The sequence below is a fragment of the Pinus tabuliformis genome, chromosome 8, assembly GCF_031772625.1.
Source record: "Pinus tabuliformis cultivar Carrire ecotype Pingquan chromosome 8, CPIR1, whole genome shotgun sequence".
Lineage (NCBI taxonomy): Eukaryota > Viridiplantae > Streptophyta > Pinopsida > Pinales > Pinaceae > Pinus > Pinus tabuliformis.
Window position 1 is genome coordinate 1,698,534,742 of NC_142294.1, and position 21,799 is coordinate 1,698,556,540.

Below are 21,799 nucleotides of genomic sequence, written 5' to 3' on the forward strand. Positions count from 1 at the left end.
TTGTCCTAATCATACAATTATAAGCAGAACATGTATAATACATAATCTCCTCTACATTGATCATCAATTTACAGAAGCAGAAACATTCACAGGCGCACATAGAAGCATCAATCAAACTCATTAACACAGTATGTATCCCGGGGAAAGCATCTCGCTAAAAACCCCAACTATCTATATATTATATTGATTTAATCATGTAACATTACAAAGTACAATGCTTATCACAAGCAATCCAGTACTAGCTCCACCTGTTACACACAATACAGCTCAGATCTGATCTCCAAATCTGTTCCACTACTTGCCTGCCTCCACTGCTCAATACCTGCTCAAGAATTGATGAGAATGGCTTACCAAACTCGTATTTCACCTCAAAATAATCACTCACACTTTGTTGGACGTGAGCAAAGGCTACAATACTGGGCAAATACGTGAGAAAACTCATTGGCATACTCAATCCATTGATTGTGCAAGATATGGTGCACAACTATAGTCACAACTGATAGCAATCTGATTCTCTACCACCTGTCCCTGTTGAACTGAACATGCACTGACATGCAACTGAGTTAACTGATGTATTCTATAGTTTCATTATGAGTTAATAACTTGTGAATTAATTAATAACTAATTCACCCAACTCATCTCTAGTCTATTGATCAGTTAGACTAAATACAACTATTTTAACAAAGCTAAACTGAACACAACTCCATCAACTGCACCTCCAGTCCACTAAACTCAACTCACTTGAGTTCTAACTGAAGTCCTGCATGCAAATATTAGTCATCCCATAGGTAACCACGTATTTCCCTCTGGGATCTGCATGTACCACATTCGTAGCTCATCTTGAAGTGCTCCAAGAGAATAAGATCAAGTTTATAGTCCAAATATTATTATGAGACAATAATATTTGACTTTTCTATTTTTGACAGCCAGTCTAAAAATAGACTTTGATCACTCACACTGTGATCAAAAATAGAATTCCATCTACTTTTCCCAACTTGACCAATCATCCATAAACAGCAACCTGCAATCCATAGACATGATCCATATGTCTAAAATAGACATAGTCTAAAAATAGACTTGCGCCAAAAATAGCCTGCGAGCCCACTTAGTGAAGACGACTCTTTTCACTAAGCTCCATCATCTTGTTGCACTCTCAACAAGCATTTCTTGTTGCACACTTTTCAACACTCCCTCTCAACAAGAAAGGCTTCCTCTCAAACCCGATCCTGTAACTCTGGAATGTTCTCCATGCAACACATCTGGCCGGTCCACTTGCTCTTTCATCAAAGTCTCTGACTGTTATTGCCTCTGTCGACTGAAACTCTGCATCTCTGTGCTCTTCAGTATCTGACTGCTCTAGCCTCTGTCACTTTGATCTCTGACTGCATCCGTGCTGCTGCTGGTTCTATCTCCCAACATTGCATCCGCACTGCACCTCCCAACTGACCTCCCTGTTGGGATAGAAACAACCTCTGATGCTGAAGCTCTACCTGCTGGTGACAAGTGCTCCCTCTCTGACATCTGCGCTACTGCAACATCTCCATGCATCTCGCACCATTGCACACCTCTCTGTGCCACCTAGCACTGTGCAAAACGCTTTTGCCTCTCGCATTGCTACAGTCTGCTAGCTATGCATTGTCCTGGGATTCCCTACACTGTCTCTCCCTCTGCCACTCCATCCGCATCTGTCTCTACCCAATCAGTCAGTTCCTGCTACTACACATCGGGGCTCCCGTAGCAAGGTCTCATCCAAGAGGTTGGGTACCTCAAGGATCCTGCCCCTCCTCCTTGGGACAATCAATCCACATCACCCCACCTCCTACCTGAAGGTATGGTTGCATGCGATCCCTCAGCCCACCTGGCTTGAAGTTTCCCCCTACCGGAGGTCTCTGGATGAGTAGATGTCTCTACTCGATCTCCCCTCAGCTTCCCCTATTGTGGCTCCTCCACAATCTCCTGAAGCTGCTGCACCAATCGTGGCTCCTCCACAATCGTCTGAGACTTCTTCTGGCTCTACATGTTGAGAGGTAATATATGCTCCCTCTTAACCACCAAGTCTCCATCAGTTGCCTTGCTACTCAAGGCTCTGCATGCATCTTGAACCTCAAGAGCATACAGGTTCTTGACCCGTGAACCTATCTTCTTCACCTGTCTAGTGATGATGTGTCTAAGGAAAACCTTTCCCTTACTAAAGAACACATCATAGCCTCTATCTTCCAACATCGCGATCGACACCAAGTTTCTCTTCAGTCCTGGTACATACTTGACATCGGTCAAGGTAAGGCGAGCTCCATGCTCCCTCTGAAAAATAACCGTGCCTACACCTGAGACACTATACTTCTCATCATTACCCATCCCTATGAGTATCTGGAGATCTTTCTCCTCTAAAGTACTGAACAAACTTTTGTCACCGGTCATGTGGAAAGAAGCTCCACTGTTAAGAAACCAACCACTTCCCACCATGGATGAAACCATGCATGCGAAGAGTGTGAAGTCCAAATCAAACTGTGAAGCAAGTGAGGCTACCTCACCTTCAGATCCTTCCCTGGATCCCTTCTTGGACTTCTTCTTTGGGCAATTAGTAGCATAATGACCCAACTCATGACAACGAAAGCATCTCACCTTCGCCTTGTCAACTTTCTTCCCATCATTGGAAGAACTGGATTCAGAAAGAGAAACCTTCCCCTTCCCCTTCTTCGCCTTACTCGCTAAGTCACAGTTCTCCTCATCCTGCATGGATGAAGAGCCGTTTCTGGTGCTCCGTCTAATCTCCTCTTGCACAAGATCTAACCACAGTCTTTCCCATCCTGGCAATTTCTCCCAACCATTGACAGAGTCCTGATAGGAATGCCAACTCTTCGGAAGACCAAGGAGAGCCAAGCTCACCAAGTCCTCATCATCGACAGTAACCCCCACACTTCCCAGCTCATCGTGACACTGAGTGAACTTCGTGAGATACTTGGGAATACTGTCACCCTTCTCGCATTTGATGTTTCTGAGTTTATCTTTGAGCGCCAGCTTCCTCTGATCGCTCTTGCTTTGGAATAATTTTGTTAATAATTTCCACATCAAATATGGAGTAGCCTTTCCATGGAGGCTGGACACAATGTGATCCTTCACACCCTCCAATAGAATCCTTCGACATTTTGCGATCTTCTTTTGCCAAGCATCAGCTTGAGTAGCATCAGTAGGCTTTGGGATATCCGTATCTATGAACTCCTTCAGCCCGTTATCATCCAATACTGCCTCCATCATGTCCTTCCATGCAATATAGTTTGAGTTGCCCTCAAGAGCATACTCCAATCGCAATCCGTTGAAAGACATTGCTACATTGTCACCAAGAAAACACTGCTACAAATTGGAATTCCACTAGCAACCAACTCAACCGCCTCGGATCTAAGATTCGTGAGAACACAATATTTCTCATACAGAGATTGACTGTATGGGCATTCACCGGATATCTCACCTTCCAAGGGAAGGATGAATCCAGAGGCTACTTGGCCCAATTACAGACTCTGCCTGAAGAAATAGAATGTAAACACTTCCTCAATAGTAGATCTGATGATCAATCCTCGCTTGATATCCTGTAAAAATCTCTTCTACAAATCAAGCAGCTCTGATACCATGTAGAAATTTTGAATAATTTAACACATATTCACAGAGATTATCCTGATCATACAATTATAAGCGGAACATGTATAATACATAATCTCCTCTACGTTGATCATCAATTTACAGAAGCAGAAACATTCACAGGCACACATAGAAGCATCAATCAAACTCATTAACACAGTATGTATCCCAGGGAAAGCATCTCGCTAAAAACCCCAACTATCTTTATATTATATTGATTGAATCATGTAACATTAAAAAGTACAATGCTTATCACAAGCAATCCAGTACCAGCTCCACCTGTTACACACAATACAACTCAGATCTGATCTCCAAATCTATTCCACTGCTTGCCTGCCTCCACTGCTCAATACCTGCTCAAGAATTGATGAGAATGGCTTACCAAACTCGTATTTCACCTCAAAATAATCACTCACACTTTGTTGGACGTGAGCAAAGGCTACAATACTGGGCAAATACGTGAGCAAACTCATTGGCATACTCAATCCCTTAATTGTGCAAGATCTGGTGCACAACTATAGTCACAACTGATAGCAATCTGATTCTCTACCACTTGTCCCTGTTGAACTAAACATGCACTGACATGCAACTGAGTTAACTGATGTATTCTATAGTTTCATTATGAGTTAATAACTTGTGAATTAATTAATAACTAATTCACCCAACTCATCTCTAGTCTATTGATCAGTTAGACTAAATACAACTAGTTTAACAAAGCTAAACTAAACACAACTCCATCAACTGCACCTCCAGTCCACTAAACTCAACTCACTTGAGTTCTAACTGAAGTCCTGCATGAAAATATTAGTCATCCCATAGGTGACCACGTATTTCCCTCTGGGATCTGCATGTACCACATCCGTAGCTCATCCTGAAGTGCTCCAAGAGAATAAGATCAAGTTTATAGTCCAAATATTATTATGAGACAATAATATTTGACTTTTCTATTTTTGACAGCCAGTCTAAAAATAGACTTTGATCACTCACACTGTGATCAAAAATATAAGTCCATCTATTTTTCCCAACTTGACCAATCATCCATAAACAACAACCTGCAATCCATAGACATGATCCATATGTCTAAAAATAGACATAGTCTAAAAATAGACTTGCGCCAAAAATAGCCTGCGAGCCCACTTAGTGAAGGCGACTCTTTTCACTAAGCTCCATCATCTTGTTGCACTCTCAACAAGCATTTCTTGTTGCACACTTTTCAACATTTTCACATGACAGGAGATCGAGATTTGTTTTCTGATCTAGATGAGAAAGATCTTGGAGTGCACATCGAGATGGGCGATGATGGTAGATACAGTGCAACCGGTATCGGTACCATTTCCTTTGAGAGGGAGTTTGGTAAATGCTTCATACTGAAGGAAGTGATGCATGTTCCAGGATTGAAGAAGAATCTTATGTCTGTGGTGATGTTAGAAGACAAGGGATATGATGTTGTTTTCAGTGAGGGAAAGGCTTTCCTGCGCAGTAAGAAAACTGGAGAAACCCCGAAGATAGGGGTTCGAGTCAAGAACCTTTATCAATTGCATGTAGATGATTTCATAGTAATGGCATGCAAGGCTGAAGGATTGGTGAGCCGGGATGATGGCGAGCTGTGGCATAGGAGATTGGGTCACCTTCACCATGGAGCCTTGAAGATACTGCAACAGATTTCTACTAGGCTTCCTAAAGGCACTATTGTGCAGTTAGATCAGTGCAAGGGGTGTACTTTGGGAAAATTTGTGAAAGCCACCTTTCATGAGAAGGATAGTCACACCACGATGATCCTTGATAGAATTCACACAAACGTGTGTGGACCTTTCTCAGTAGCTCCGACATCAAAACACAGGTACTACGTGATATTTGTTGATGATTTCTCTCGAAAGTGTTGGATCTTCTTCATGCAGAGGAAGAGTGAGACATACTCAAAGTTCTGTGAGTTCAAAGCAATGGTCGAGAAGGAATCGGGGAAGAAGTTGAAGGCTCTTAGGAGTGACAATGGTGGTGAATAATTCTCTGGAGAGTTCAAGGACTTCTGTAGTGTAGAAGGGATTCGAAGAGAGATCATAGCTCCCCATAACCCACAGCAAAATGGGGTTACTGAGTGGAAGGATAGAACGATCGTGGGTGCTGCACGGGTGATTTTGCATGATCAGTGCCTACCCCTTCACTTGTGGTCGGAAACATGCAATACTGCAGTATATGTGCAAAATTGTTGTCCTCACAAGATACTTGGCACGAGTACACCTGAGGAGGCTTATTCTGGTAAGAGGCTTGATATTTCCCATTTGAGGATTTTTGGTTCTCCTATTTATATGCATGTGACTAATGATGCCAGGAAGAAGCTGGAGCTGACCACAGAGGTTGGGATATTTGTGGGGTACACTGATATGCCCCATAATTATCGTGTGTATTTTCCAGATAGTCGTAAGACTGTTGTGCGACGGGATATAAAATTTCAGGAGGAGAAAGCCATGAAGTGTTCGCTTGAGAGGGAGCACACTTACATACAGATGAGGAGCTATTAGTTCCTAAGGATGAGCTTCAAGACGTGGATCAGCCACAAAATGAAGTTCATGGAGTGGAAGAGACCACTCATGCAACGCCAACCATTAGAGGGTGAAATCGCATTACAGAAGCTGAGCGACTGGCTCAAGATGCAGAGAAGGTTGTAGGACCACCTACAGGCCAACGCAGACATAGACAGTCAACTAATCGGTACACTGGATACATGGCTCTTGTGAGCAAATGTGTCGTGATTGAGACATCCTCTTTCGAGGAAGCTGTGGAGGATCCCGCATGGGTAGATGCCATGGTGGAAGAGTATGATTCGATTATCAGAAACAGTGCATGGGAGATTGTCCCAAGACTGGAAGGGAAATCAGTGGTGGGTTCAAGATGGATCTACAAAGTGAAGTAGGCAGCTGACGGGAGTGTGGAGAAGTACAAGGCAAGATTTTTTGCCCAAGGCTTCTCACAGATAGAGGGGATCGATTATGAGGATACCTTTGCACCTGTCGCAAGGTATTCTTCCATATAGATGATTCTTGCTCTCTCAGCGCAGATGGGGTGGAACATTCATCAAATGGATGTGAAGACTGCGTTCCTCAACAGAGTCATTGAGGAGGAGGTGTACATAGAGTAGCCCAAAGGTCTCAAGATCTTCAGTAGCGAGTCACATGTGTGCAGGCTCAAGAGAGCGTTGTATGGGTTGAAACAAGCACCTTGTGCTTGGTACACACGTATAGACAGTTATTTCACCGGACTTGGATTCTCCAACAATGAGGCAGATCCTAACCTATACCAGATTGTGGTGGAGGGTAAGTTTCTTATCATTGTACTTTACGTAGATGATTTGATTCTGATAGGTGATGAGTTGTTGATACTTTCATGCAAGGAGGATCTTGCTAGGGAGTTTGAGATGAAGGAATTGGGTCTCCTTCATTATTTCCTGGCATTGGAAATTTGGCAGCGCAATGATGGACTATTTGTTTCTCAGGGTAAGTATGCTCAGGAGATACTGGAGAAGTTCAACATGCATGGCTGCAAGCCTATTGATACTCCTCTTCCTGGTGGTTGGAGGAAGGAGGGTGCTACTTCAGCAGAGGTAGTGGATGCGACTGTTTATCGACAGTTGGTGGGGTCACTTATGTATCTGGTCAATACACGACCCGATATATGCTATGCTGTTAACCAGCTTTCACAAGCTATGGTTAAGCCAACCAATCTCTTCTGGAAGGCAGGCAAGCATGTATTGCATTATCTTAGAGGCACATTGGGATATGGATTGTGGTATAGACAGGAGGATGAGGTGAAGCTATGTGGCTTCATAGATACAAATTGGGCAGGGAACCCAACGGATAGAAAGAGCACATCTGGAGGGATCTTCAATATCAGGTCGACAACAATTTCTTGGTACAACAGGAAGCAGAGATCTAGGGCACTCAATTCAGCAGAGGCTGAGTATATGGCAGCAACTTTGGCTACATGCGAGGCTATATGGATGAGGGAGATCCTGGATGAGTTGTTCGGTTCACACTTGGAGCCTATAGTGATTTATTGTGATAACCAAAGTTGCATTAAACTCTCAGCTAATCCAGTATTTCATGATAGATCCAAGCAAATTGACATCAGGTACCATCATCTCAGAGATTGTGTGCAACGGAGAGTCATGTTACTTTCATACATTCCTACGGAGGATCAGGATGCTGATATCTTGACGAAGGCACTCACCAGGAGCAAATTCGAATATCACCGAGGCAGGATAGGGGCTGCAAATAATCCATATCTTGTTGAGAGGGAGTGTTGAGAATGCAATAAGATGATGGAGCTTAGTGAAAAGAAGTCGCCTTCACTAAGTGGGCCCGCAGGCTATTTTTGGCGCAAAGTCTATTTTTAGACATATGGATCATGGTCTATGAGTTGCAGGATGTTGTTTATGGATGATTGGTCATGTTGGTAAAAATATATGGACTTCTATTTTTAGACATATGGGCGGAGTTTATTTTTAGACTGCCAATCTAAAAAAAGAACAGTCGAATATTATTAGCCCTTAATAATATTTGGACTATAAACATTACCTTATCCTCTTGGAGCACTTCAGTTTGAGCTACGGATGTGGCACATGCAAATGTCAGAAGGAAATACGCTTTTCTTATGGGTCAGTTGAGCTATTGCATGATGGACTTCAGTTAGAACTCAAGTGGTTGAGTTTGGTGGAGTTGATTGAGGAGTTGATGGAGTTGTGTTCAGTTTGACTTAGTTGAACTAGTTGTATTTAGTCTAACTGCAGAATACACTAGTGATGAGTGATGTGAATTAATTGTTAATTAATTCACTAATTATTAACTCATAAATGAACTAAAGAATACATCGGTTAACTCAGTGCATGGACTGTTCATTGGAGACAGGTGTTAGAGGTGGAGACTACTATTAGTTGTGACTATAGTTGTGCATGAGATTTGCACAATCAGTGATTGAGATTGCCAATGAGGATTGCGCAGTAAGTACAAGCCAAGGAAAACAAGCTTGGAAAGGAATCATTCTCACTTTGAATTGCGTAGTAGAGGCAGACAGACAGTGGAGGAGATCTGAACCTATGACTTGATTCAGATCTGAGCTAGTTTGTGTATAATAGGTGGAGATAGTACTGAGTACTTGAGAGGAGTATTGTACTATGTATTGTTACATGTTCTCAATCATTATAATATATGTCAGATAGTTCGGGGTTTTCGACTGTATGCTTTCCCCATTACATACTGTGTTAATGTGCACATGTGATTGATGTTTCATTGTTTTTTTAATTCTGCAAAATTGATGATCAACATAGAGGAGGTTATGTATTATGCATGCATTCTGCAATAGTGTATAATCAGGATAATCTCTGTGAATAAGTGTCATATTATTCAAAATTTCTACAGTTTACTTAGAAACTCTCCTTTGAGTTTCTTGGGACTTGTATACAACAATGACAAGTTTCCTCGCTCTTAACAACATCTTTTCATCATTGGCCATTGATTGAAAAATAATGTGTGGTGTTCGACTTCAACTCATTCAATCATACTATATGGATTGTACTCCAATACCTTGAGATATATTAACATCATCAATAGTTTCTCTCACATATCGTAATGACTTAAACCATTGGATGGTAATCAGTTGATATGTACCCTGTTCGACTCCAACTCCTTTATTTGCATGGTTAGACTCGTACATTGGATGATTGAATGACCAAGATAGAAGATCCCAAATATAGTTACATCCATCTAGGATATGATTTTAGGATTACTACAATATTATAAAGCATGATGGTTATGATCATACACACCGTCATCCAATCATGGATCTACACTTCATCATTAGTAGACATGACTCCTTGATCATTATACATGTAATGTTATCTTATGTGTTGACTGATGAGCCTCATCATTTAGTAATTATATGGGCGTTAACTGGCCTTAATTCAACTCCCGACTTAGTCAAACCAACTACTCTCACAACTTATTGCATACTTGTGATTATATTTTGTTTATGAGATGAGTTAGAGTTGGATATTTTGCTTTGTGGTATAAAGTGCATGTGATGCAAGAATAAAGGATAAAAGTAAGGAAAATGCAGGGATAAAAGATAAAAGCAAGGAACTATGGTAAAGACCTTGGTAAAAACTTGAATGGGACAAGGGAGAGGAATTACAGGAGGTAAATCCTCCTCATTTACTGCCCCTCCATTTGAATATCCCTCCATCAGTTGAAAGTACAAACAACCAAATCAGGTGTACTAGAAGGCAGCCAAGCAAGTGAAGGTGCAAACAACCAAATCAAGTGTACTAGAAGGCAACCAAGCAAGTGAAAGTACAAGTTCATCTTGAGTTGGGAGCCAAACCTCCCTACTAGAAGGCAGCTAAGCTAGTGAAAAGGAAAGGACAAGTTTACCATTTGAATTGGGAGTTGTGCCTCCTTCATTTTTTGAAGAAAGATGTTGGAGACTTCAGATGTATAAGTAGAGAGGCTTAAGACCTCAGTTTCTTTCGTTAGTTAGTTAGTTACAAATAGTCACCAAGAGTTGGCAAGAATTCTACTTCATTCTCAAGATACAAGTCTTGTAACAATTTTTGATTTATAATGAAGATGAGTTTTGTTTTGAGTCAGCACTAGCTTAACTCAGAGGGCTGAAGCTCTTGGGTTAGGGCCCGACCCTAGCAGCCAAAGCTCCTCTTTATTGTATTGTTAAGTAGCATAGATTTATGTTCATCTCTTGAAGTAGTTCATTTCCATTATAGCAGTAGCATAGATGCATGGTTTGGTTGTTCATTTTCTTTAGTAATTTTAGTCCCATTACAACATGATAGCATAGATTTCTGGTTTTGTTCATTTACTTAAGTAGTTTCCTAATTTTCTATTTATTTGTTTAAGTAGCTGCATTTCCATTACAGCAGGGTATAATAGATTAGTTGCGTTTCAGTATGCTTCATTTATGCTTTCTTCAATTAGCATGGTACCAAAGGAAAGATCCAAAAGGTATCCCACAGGTGTCTCAGCCTCACCTCCTCCCTTTGGGACCATGACGTGAGGAAGAAACCCTGCAACAACCCCAAAAACACAGGGTTTGGTTTTCACAGGGAGTTTATTGTTTAACACAGTCACTAAGATCATTTCATATCACTTTGTTCCTTTAATGGTAATCTTCTACTTCACTCTCTTCCCATCATCTGATCTCCCTCACATCCCTTTCATTCTCCTTCAGCATGAAAAGTTGAGTGGAAGCTGTTAATCCATGTCCAAACAGTTTTTAACCGTAGATCGCCTCACACAACAAAAATGAAAAATCACCGCCCGAATTGACTTTTAGCATTTGACTTTATGCATTTTAAATCCCAACCATTGATCTGCCTTGTCAGATTCGATGGCTATTGTACATTTTCTCACCAACTAGCTCGGTAAAACCTTCATGCATGATATCGTGTGGATTTCTGTCCAATTGTTATCTACTAGAGGGCATGCAAAATGGCTGGTTTCCCCGTACTACATGTCATCCATGGAGGCTAATCGCATAAAATTTTAGGAAATCACTTACAGCTTTGAGGGTGCGCGATATACATCTTACCATATTCTAAACCCGCTTCGTCATTTTCGCATGTTTTCTTCTCCCACTTTAATCTCCAATGTCGATCTGTCTCTTGATCTGACAACTATCATGTCACCCAATCACTTTATGCATTTTAAACCCCCACCATTGACTTGCCTCACCTGATCTAATGGCTGTCTCTTCACCTGATTGCCAACCAGCTCAGCTGATCTCCACCATTGAGCAGACCCACCTGATCCAATGGTTGTTGCGCAAATCTCACGTGGACACTTGCACGACCATTATGCGGCCGAGAGCATGTGATAAAAGTGGTTTTCTCGTGCTATATGTCACTCGGTAAGGTTAATTTCATGAAATTTCAAAATACAGCTTACGCTTTTGAGGGCACGTGAAATACAGCTTACCACCTTCACAAACCTGCTACCATTTCCGCACGTTTCTTTTGCCCGCGATCTAATCTCCACCGTCCATATGCCAATTATTCTTGTCCATCCATATTTTGACTTAGCCTCTGTGATATCATCTCAAACGTCCATCTCTGATTAACCCTGTTCATTCATCTATTCACTCAACCACCGCGATATAATCTCCACCGTTCATCTTGTTAGTTAACCCTGTTTGCCCATCTATATACGTACCCTCCAACAATCCGATCTCAATTGTTCATTTGCCTTTCACCCACCTTATCCAATGGTTCTTAGGTGCTTTTGCTCCCTTATGTCCTCTTTTCACCAATCTAACCTCCGACTACTTCTTCCACTTAAACATAGACTCAACTTAGTTTCCATTGTTTACCCCTTCATCTAGTTTTGATTCTCTTACTTCTGCAACTTATATAATTAGCATTAGATTAGTGATTGACCTAGTAATTCTGCTTAGCATATTTGTTTAACTAGTTAGCTAGGGTCTGGTGTGAGTTTAGCATTACATGATTAATTTCTTCATTTCTGCAGTGGAATATCTTCTCCTTCTCTCTCTTCCCATCATCTGATCTCCCTCACATCCCTTTCATTCTCCTTCAGCATTAAAAGTTGAGTGGAAGTTTTTAATCCATGTCCAAACAATTTTTAAATGTAGATCACCTCACATAGCAAAACTGACAAATCATCGCCCGAATTCACTTTTAGCATTTGACTTTGTGCACTTTAAATCCCAACCATTGATCTTCCTTGTCAGATTTGATGGCTATCGCACATCTTCTCACCAACCAACTCAGTCAAACCTTCATGCATGATATCGTGTGGATTTCTATCCGATTGTTATCCGCCAGAGGGCACGTGAAATGGGTGGTTTCCCCATGCTACATGTCATCCATGGAGGCTAATCGCATAAAATTTTAGGAAATCACTTACAACTTTGAGGGTGCGCGACATACAGCTTACCATCTTCTAAACCTGCTTCATCATTTTCGCATGTTTTCTTCTCCCACTTTAATCTCCACTGTTGATCTGTCTCTTGATCCGACAACTATCACATCACCCAATCACTTTATGTGCTTTAAACCCCCACCATCAATTTGCCTCGCCTAATCCAATGGTTGTCTCTTCACCTGATCGCCAACCAACTCAGCTGATCTCCACCATTGATCAGATCCACCTGATCTAATGGTTGTCACGAAAATCTCGCGTGGACACTTGCACGACCATTATACAGCCGAGAGCATGCGATAAAAGTGGTTTTCTCATGTTATGTGTCGCTCGGTAAGGCTAATTGTGTGAAATTTCAAAATACAAATTACGGTTTTGAGGGCACGTGAAATACAGCTTACCACCTTCGCAAACCCACTACCATTTCCGCACGTTTCTTTTGCCCACGATCTAAGCTCCACCATCCATCTACCAATTATTCTTGTCCATCCATCTTTTTACTTAGCCTCGATGATATCATCTCAACCATCCATATTCAATTAACCCTGTTCATTCATCTATTCATTCAACCACTGCAATATAATATCCACCATTCATCTTGTTAGTTAACCCTATTTTCCCATCTATCTACGTACCCTCCTGCAATCCGATATCAATCGTTCATTTTCCTTTCACCCACCTGATCCAATGGTTCTTAGGTGTTTTTTCTCCCTCACGTCGTCTTTTCACCAATTTGACCTCCGACTACCTCTTCCACTTAGACATAGACTCAACTTAGTTTCCATTGTTTACCCCTTAGTCTAGTTTTGATGCTCTTACTTCTGCAACTTAGATAATTAGCATTAGATTAGTGATTGACCTAGTAATTCTGCTTAGCATAGTTGTTCAAGTAGTTACCTAGGGTCTGATGTGAGTTTAGCATTACATGATTACTTTCTTCATTTCTGCAGTAGAATATCTCTCCCGTGGAATAGGTTTTCTCTCCTTCCATCAAAATCAAGCTTCTTCTGACTCTATAGAATTCTGGCTTGGAACCCCTGGGGTCTCTTTCCAGATGAGCAGTGACAATAGGAAGTACCTACACTTCTACTTGTGTATATAGCATAGTCAACTCCAAGTTTGTACGAACCCCAGGTTGATAAGTAAAGCTGGTAGCCCTGGTAGTTGCAACATTCTTGCTCCAATACCTAGGCTCATCACTTTTTGGCACCATTGCTAAGGAGGTGACAGAGTAGGATGTGAATTACTTCTCCTTATTCTATTTCTAGTCTCTAACATTATTTTCTTCTACTTCTAGTCTTCAATTTTATTTGATTAGTTTATTTCTGCAAAAGTAACCTAGTTTCTTTCTTTTGTCATTTATCTGCTTTCCTTTCCATTCTGCAATCAGCAATTTCATTTCTGCAAAAATAAATAAATCATTAGGCATATTTAATTTTAAAAGTAGAAAATTGCATTGCATTATAATTTTCCATTCAATCATAAAATAAAAACAAAAAAAAAAAAAATTCCAACACCAACCCAATCCCCCCATTTCATCATGTGGTGTAGTAAGAGCCACATCACCATTCACTCTTGTAGGTAGAAGAAGAAGGTGACAAAGAATGAAGAGGAAATGGATGGAGATGATGACAATGAGGAAGATCCTCTTGGATTTACCATTCAATACACTAATGGTAGTGTGCACATGAAGAACATCCCTCCATCTTTTCTTCCAAAATTTCATGGTCTAAGGTCAGAGGATCTAGAAACCTTTCTCTTTGAGTTTGAGATTGTTTGTAGATCTTATGGTTACTTATCAAAAACTCAAAAACTAAGATTGTTTCCAGAAACTTTAGAGGATAGATCTCTTAGATGGTTCATGAGCTTAGGGACTAATTCAATAAGATCATGGAATGATATGCAAAATACATTTCTAGACAAATATGAAGATCATAATCTTGAAGAAGAAATATTTATAATGAATCAAAGAGAAGATGAGAGTCTAGAGGATCTAATAGAGAGGTTAATGAACAATGTTAAGAGGGAAAAACTACATCACTTAGGATCTGAAACACTAAAAACCCTCTTACATAGAAAATTAGGGATGAATGGATTGATCTCCTTAATATCATGAGTAAAGGTGATGTATACCAATTATCATTTGAGGAAATTTGTGAAACATGCAAACACATATCAAGAGGAAAAGCAAGAGTAGGTAAATCAACATCAAGATCAGTAAGTCAAGCTAAACTTGCAAATTTGTTTGATGATTTTAAAGAAGAAATTCTTAGCAATCTAAGAAAACAAGTAGAAATGATAATAATGCAAGATGAAGGAAAAGAAAATGCTGATATTTGTGTTGCAGAATCACAGGATGTTAGACATTGTCCATCATTACCAAGGTTGAAGAAATTTCACCAGGAGGACGATGGACCAAGTCCATTGCCAATGCAACAATGTTATGTAGCTCCAAGAGGACCATGGCAGCTTATTCAGCCTAATTTGATGCAAGAGCCTAATTCATAATTTCAAGCTTATGCACATCCACCTCTAAGCAGTTGGAACACACCTTTTCCTTGGAAACATTGGCCATCACAACACCAAAACAAATTTTGGAAACAAGGTTGGCAAGGAACTTATGGGATCCATCCACAATATCCTCAACATCCTCAGTGTTTTCCTCAATATCCTCAATACCAAACTCCATGTTATCCTTACCATTCACCTCCACCACAACCACAACTCCATCCACATCGATCTCAACTATACACTCTCACTCAAATACATGTACCAGCATTTCCAAACCCACATATTGAAGTAGCTCAGCCCACTTACAATGTTGAGATACAACACTTCCAAACATCTCCTCTTGAGATCAATGGTATTCACCATAGCTTAGGAAGAGTATTGCAAAAGAGAGATTCTCCTGATATCATTGAAAGACAACATACAGAAGAAGAAGATTCCAAAGAGAAGATCAAAGAACCATGGGCTACAGTTGATGAAGAACAGACAACAAAATCAGAAATGAAGAAAGCTCCCTCATGGTTACCATCAATTCCTCCATATGTTCAAGAGAACACTCAACAAAAAGAGGAAGATTTGAAGGTCATGAAAGAATAAGACATCCAATATGATCCAAATCAGCTAGCAGACCAAGGATATCACAACTACATTGAAGTATGGTTCCAGACAGTCACTAAGTTGTAGAATCACTCTCTTCCTAAAATATGCTTGATCCTTTCAAAGTCAAATCATTTGGTCTCTAAAATCCAAGTACATGGCAAAGCGTACATTTCAAGCCCCCGCATCATCTTGTCTGTCATGTTGATGTGCACCTGGCTCCATTGGAAGTATTCTTATGCTTAAAAGTGATTTTGTTTTTCAAGTAGGGTAGGGTAGAAAAAATAAATTATAAAATCTAAGGTGAAAACCTCCTTTGAGGCACCTCAAAATGGCTCATTGATTGAAAATCTCCATGAGGCGGTCAATGGGTTGAAAAAGAAAAAAAAAAAACATAATTGTTATTTGCAGGTGGATGAGAAATACAATCAAGGAGCACAGAGAAGATCCAAAGGTAACCTTGCCTCACATATATTCATCTCCTCCACTCTTTACCATGCATCCCTCCATCAGTTCCATTGCTTTTCACTTAATTTCTTCAATTCAGGTGAAGATTGTGTTCTCTACATGAACCACTCACCTTATCCATTACCATCATCCCTACATCCACACACAATCCTACTCCCTCTATCCATTTAGTAGCATATGATCTGCAATTACAGACACCATTAGTAGACAACAAGGGAGGAAGAAAGATGACCATACAGTAGCAGCAATAGCATCAGATCTGCAGTCAAGAAACCATTAGCAGACAGCAGAGGAGGAAGAAGAATTACCATCAGCATCATCTCCGATCTTTGAAAAATGCAGCATGGCATTAAGGCCACAGGGAAGTATCCTACTCATTCACTCATATGCATCATTTGATCAAAAGTTGTAAAGGTTAAGAGCTAGTTGGTTTTAAAGTAACAAGGTGGCCAATTTCCTCTAAAAAAGGTTAGTGGATTACATACACAGGAAACTTTGTTTTCTCAAGAATTTTCTCATTTCCTCTTCAAGCCTCACACGCAATATGCTCATCAAGTACATCTCATGTGAGGGTAGATACAATATTGTTTATGGCTACCATTTTAGAATGCTTGAAGAATTAAGATTTGGGGTAGAAACACCAGCTCACCAAAGACTCAGCATACCCTATTTCTCGATGCAATCACTCATGGACTCTGGTAACAAGGAAAAGAAATGAAACTCCCAATAGTTAGTTCACCATGGATTGATCAAGATCCTCACTAAGGATGCCATCGAAAACCTCAATATCCCTATAACATGTACAGACTTCAATGACTTACCAACAGAGGATGACATCAAAACCTTCATCTATGGTGTTAGTCCTTCTATTAGTGAGGAGGAGACAAAACAAGAAAAAATAGATACAAAGCTAGATGGGGATGAGTTGGATAAAGAAGAAACTAATAGACAGGTACATGATGAAGAAGAACACAAAGGAACATGATGCTAAAACATAAGAGGAAGAAGGCATTGAAACAAAGAATAAATAACAACAAGAAACAAAAGATATAGGTGGCTTCAAGGACAAAGAAGCAGCTGAAAAATAAAATCCCATGGCCCTAATCAGCACCCATTATCTAATTACAAATGATCCGCAGCTGAAACTTAGATATCTTACTTCCAAAGGGCAAGAAAGTGCACATTTTGAGGATATGTTTAGGCTACCAAGAAATGATAATATACATGCCTGCTAAAAGAGATGGAACACATTGCCACATAGCTTGAAGATCAGAGAATATCAATGGGAAGAAGTAGAAAGGAAAGCAGGCTTATATAAATAAGAAGAAGAGACCAAAATAGAAGCATGAGATGTCAGAGAAGCGACCAGAGCCACTAAGTTTCTCAGAGGATGAGCAACACTTTCTGTAGGGGGTGATGATGAACCTCATCATTGAGTAATTATATGGGCCTTAATTGACCTTAATTTACCTCCTAGCTTAGTCAAACCAACTATTCTCACAACGTATTGCATACTTTTGATTATATTTTGTTTATGAGATGAGTCAGAGTTGGATATTTTGCTTTTCTAATGTGCATGTGATGAAGGAATAAAGGATAAGAGCAATGGAAATGCAAGGATAAAAGATAAAAGCAAGGAACTATAGTAAAGACCTTGGTAAAAACTCGAATGGGACAAGGGAGAGGAATTACAGGAGGTAAATCCTCCTCATTTACAACCCCTCCATTCAAATATCCCTCCATCAGCTGAAAGTACAAACATCCAAATCAGGTGTACTAGAAGGAAGCCAAGCAAGTGAAGGTGCAAACAACCAAATCAGGTGTACTAGAAGGTAGCCAAGCAAGTGAAAGCATGAGTTCATCTTGATTTGGGAGCCAAGCCTCCCTAATAGAAGGCAATTGAGCTAATGAAAGGGAAAGGAGGAGTTTACCATTTGAATTAGGAGCTGTGCCTCCCCAATTTTTTGAAGGAAGTCATTGGCGACTTCAAAAATATAAGTAGAGAGGTTTATGACCTCAATTTTTTTAGTTAGTTAGTTATGAATAGTCACCAAGGGTTGGAAAGAATTATACTTCATTCTCAAGTTGCAAGTCTTGTAACAGTTTTTGATTTATAATGAAGATGAGTTTTGTTTTGAGCCAGCACTAAGTCAACTCAGAGGGCTGAAGCTGTTGGGTTATGGCCCGAGCCTAGCAGCCAAAGCTCCTCTTTATTATATTGTTAAGTAGCATAGCTTTCTATTCATTGGTTGAAGCAGTTCATTTCCATTACAAAGTAGCATAGATGCATGGTTTGATAGTTCATATTCTTCAGTAAGTTCATTCCCATTACAGCGTGATAGCATAGATTTCTGGTTCTGTTCATTTACTTAAGTAGTTTCCTACTTTTATGTTTATTTGTTTAAGTAGATACATTTCCATTACAACAGGGTAGAACAGATTAGTTGTGTTTCAGTCTGCTTCATTTATGCTTTTGTTCAATTAGAATGGTAGCAAAGGAAAGATCCACAAGGTTGCCATAAGTGTCTCAGCCTCACCTCCTCCCTCTGGGACCATGACGTGAGGAAGAAACCTTGCAACAACCCCAAAAACATAGGGTTTTGGTTTTCATAGGGAGTTTGTTGTTTAACACAATCACTGAGTTCATTTCTTATCATTTTGTTCCTTTAATGGTCATATTCTCCTTCGCTCTCTTCCCATTATCTGATATCCCTCACATCCCTTTCATTCTCCTTCATCATGAAAAATTGAGTGGAAGTTATTAATCCATGTCCAAACGGTTTTTAACCGTAGATCACCTCACACAGCAAAACTGACCAATCACCGCCTGAATTCACTTTTAGCATTTGACTTTGTGCACTTTAAATCCCAACCATCGATCTGCCTTGTCAGATCTGATAGCTTGTTGGGCATGGAATCCCCAAAAGGCATGTTTTGGGGCTTAAAGCTCAAGTTTTGACCAAATCATTTTTTAAAAGCTCCGCGAATTGTGGGCGCGGAGCGTGAAATCATAATACAGTCAGAGGGTTGTCCACCCTAGTTTTTGTAATGTAATGTCGACTGGATAGACCTACCCATGGTCCGCAGAACATGGGATTGTATAAATAGAGCAAGGATCTAAGTAGAATAAAGGGAGAAAGAATAAGGGAAATGATAATTCTAAGTGATCGAGTTGAAGTGTAAAGTGTGTCTTTGGGTTGTAGAGTAGGAGGGGGCTCTACAGCTGAGTGCGCAGGGCAGGTTGAGTATGTAACCATTGAAATGATCAATAAAGAGAAGTTTACCATATTCTGGTGTATATTTTCTTGTTTAATGTATGATTGGGTATAAATTGCAAGTATATTGTTTATTTGTTGTGCGAACTCATATGAATGTTTTATATAAATAAACATAACGTAAGACATTCGAGTATGCGAAGGTAATTAACTGCTATAGGAAGATAAGTAAGACCTCAAGTAATATTACAGAGCACTGCTCTAGCAACGTGGAAGTTCCAGAGCCCCTGGTTAGGGCTACGCGAAGGTAGTGTATCAAGGTGTGAGGAACAGGGAAGTGAGCAAAGTGACCTACGTGCAGGGACAAACAGTTGGACCAGTCGAACCTCTTAGACGTCTCAAGGGTGTGGAAACTTGGTTCCAACACCCTCCCATACTACTTCGGGTGAGATCTCAGTCTACGCTCTGAGAACTATTGCCGAAAGGGCCAGTAGTACAAGGATTGGTTTGGCTAATTAACTTTGAACCTGGGTCAAGGCCCAACAAGCCAACAAATGGTTTCATTGCTAGGACTAGGATCAACATAGAGATGTTTGATGTCGTATCACTCGAATTTGACAAAGAAAGTGAAAATTGGTTGGAGAGGAAGATTCACGAGTTTGCGGTGCAGGAAAATAGGAATCCGCAATTATCAAAGGAAGAGTGTTTAGACTACTACTTATATACAGATATCCATGAAATTTTCTTTGCATCCTTCCCCACTGAGCTATACGAGTGGATCGCAAAGCTAGAAGATAGCCAAGGAAGGTGTAAAATCGACAAACCTATTATGTGGACTCCATAATTGGTGCATAGATTTGAAGCATCGAAAGATAAGATCAAGCGTGTTGTTGATCACTAGCTTGATCGAATCATAGGAGGATTCATCACTAAATTCATGGTAGATACTTCAGTCAGTTATAGAAAGGAAGAATGACGCTTCCTCAAAGGACCACGTAAGGTAAGTACGTTAAATCTTTGAACACTTGGATTAAAATTCTATTGTGTGAAAAATAGGTTATGTGAATAAATTGATGTTTAGGGCTATGTGAAGTGGGAGAATCTACAATAAAAAAGGTAGCGCTGAACTAGAAACTATCCCCTTGATTTCACCTCGATGAGGGGGCGAAGAAGAGCTCACGAAGGTCTCACGAAGAAGTGCAATCAATATAATAAGGCAGAGAATTCTGTGCATACCACCCCCACCCACACCACTGCAAATTTCACTGTCTTCACCCCCATCTTCTCCTATACCACCTCTGCCACCATTGTGAAGTAGTATGGAGAGCACAATAAAGCTACCAGTGTTCAAGGGAGTAGGGAATGAAGATATGGACCAGTTTTGGTTCGAGATAAAATTTGTATGGGAAGTGTAGGGACTCACGAATGACAATATAAAGAAGGTAACATTGGTCAGTGCTCTAAAGGATCACACGCTGACTTGGTACATTAAGCATTCCAATGCAAATTCAAATGCAGGGATCACGGAGATCCAAGCTGAGCTAAACAAAGAATTTAGCAGGCCAAAATTAGAGGCACAATCGATCATTGGGTTAAAGGAAATCACAATGCTACCAGGCAAGACCCCTTGGGAGTTGGATCAAAGACTGAAGTGCACAATTCAGGAAGCTAACATGACGTTAGCAGATGGGCAACATCGCAAATGGTTTGTTGCATAGTTAATGCCACATCTATGGAAAGCACTATCACAACAGAGGATAACCACTCAAGCCAACGACTTTTAGGTCACGATGAGATTTCACGAGACCCTGATACAAGATCCCAACCTGGGAGTTTAGTAGATTCACATGCAGTTGAAAACTTGTGCCTTGAGATGCAGAGTTTGAAACAAGGCAGGACAACCCACCTAGAGATGTGCGATGAGGTATGGTGCATAAAATGCAAGGGCCAAGGGCACAACAAGGACCACTTTCTGATGTTCGCAAATTAACTTGCGGGAGGAGGGCCAATGCCATTGAGACTGGAGGCACAAGCAGGACCGAGCACGGCACCTGCAGTATGGTACACGATTTGTCAGATAGGAGGAAAGCATGCTACAGATAACTGCCATGTATTACAAAAGTATATGTAGAATTCATAGTAGTTGTTATGTAATTTTTGTAGGCCAGTAGGACATGATGAGCGCACCTATAGAAGTTATGAGCTAATGATGGATCGAATTCCTACCTACAAAGTTCAGGCCAAAACACGACCCCTCGATCAAAACGCAGGAATGGCGCACACCGGATTTTAGGGGCACAGACAAGGCAGAGGTGGAGGGGGACCAGGAAGAGGTCGTTAATAGTTGATATGTTACAATTGTGGAGGGCTAGGGCATTATCACCACGATTGTATGAATCCAACGCGACTATCATGCTTTTATTGTATGTTGTTTGA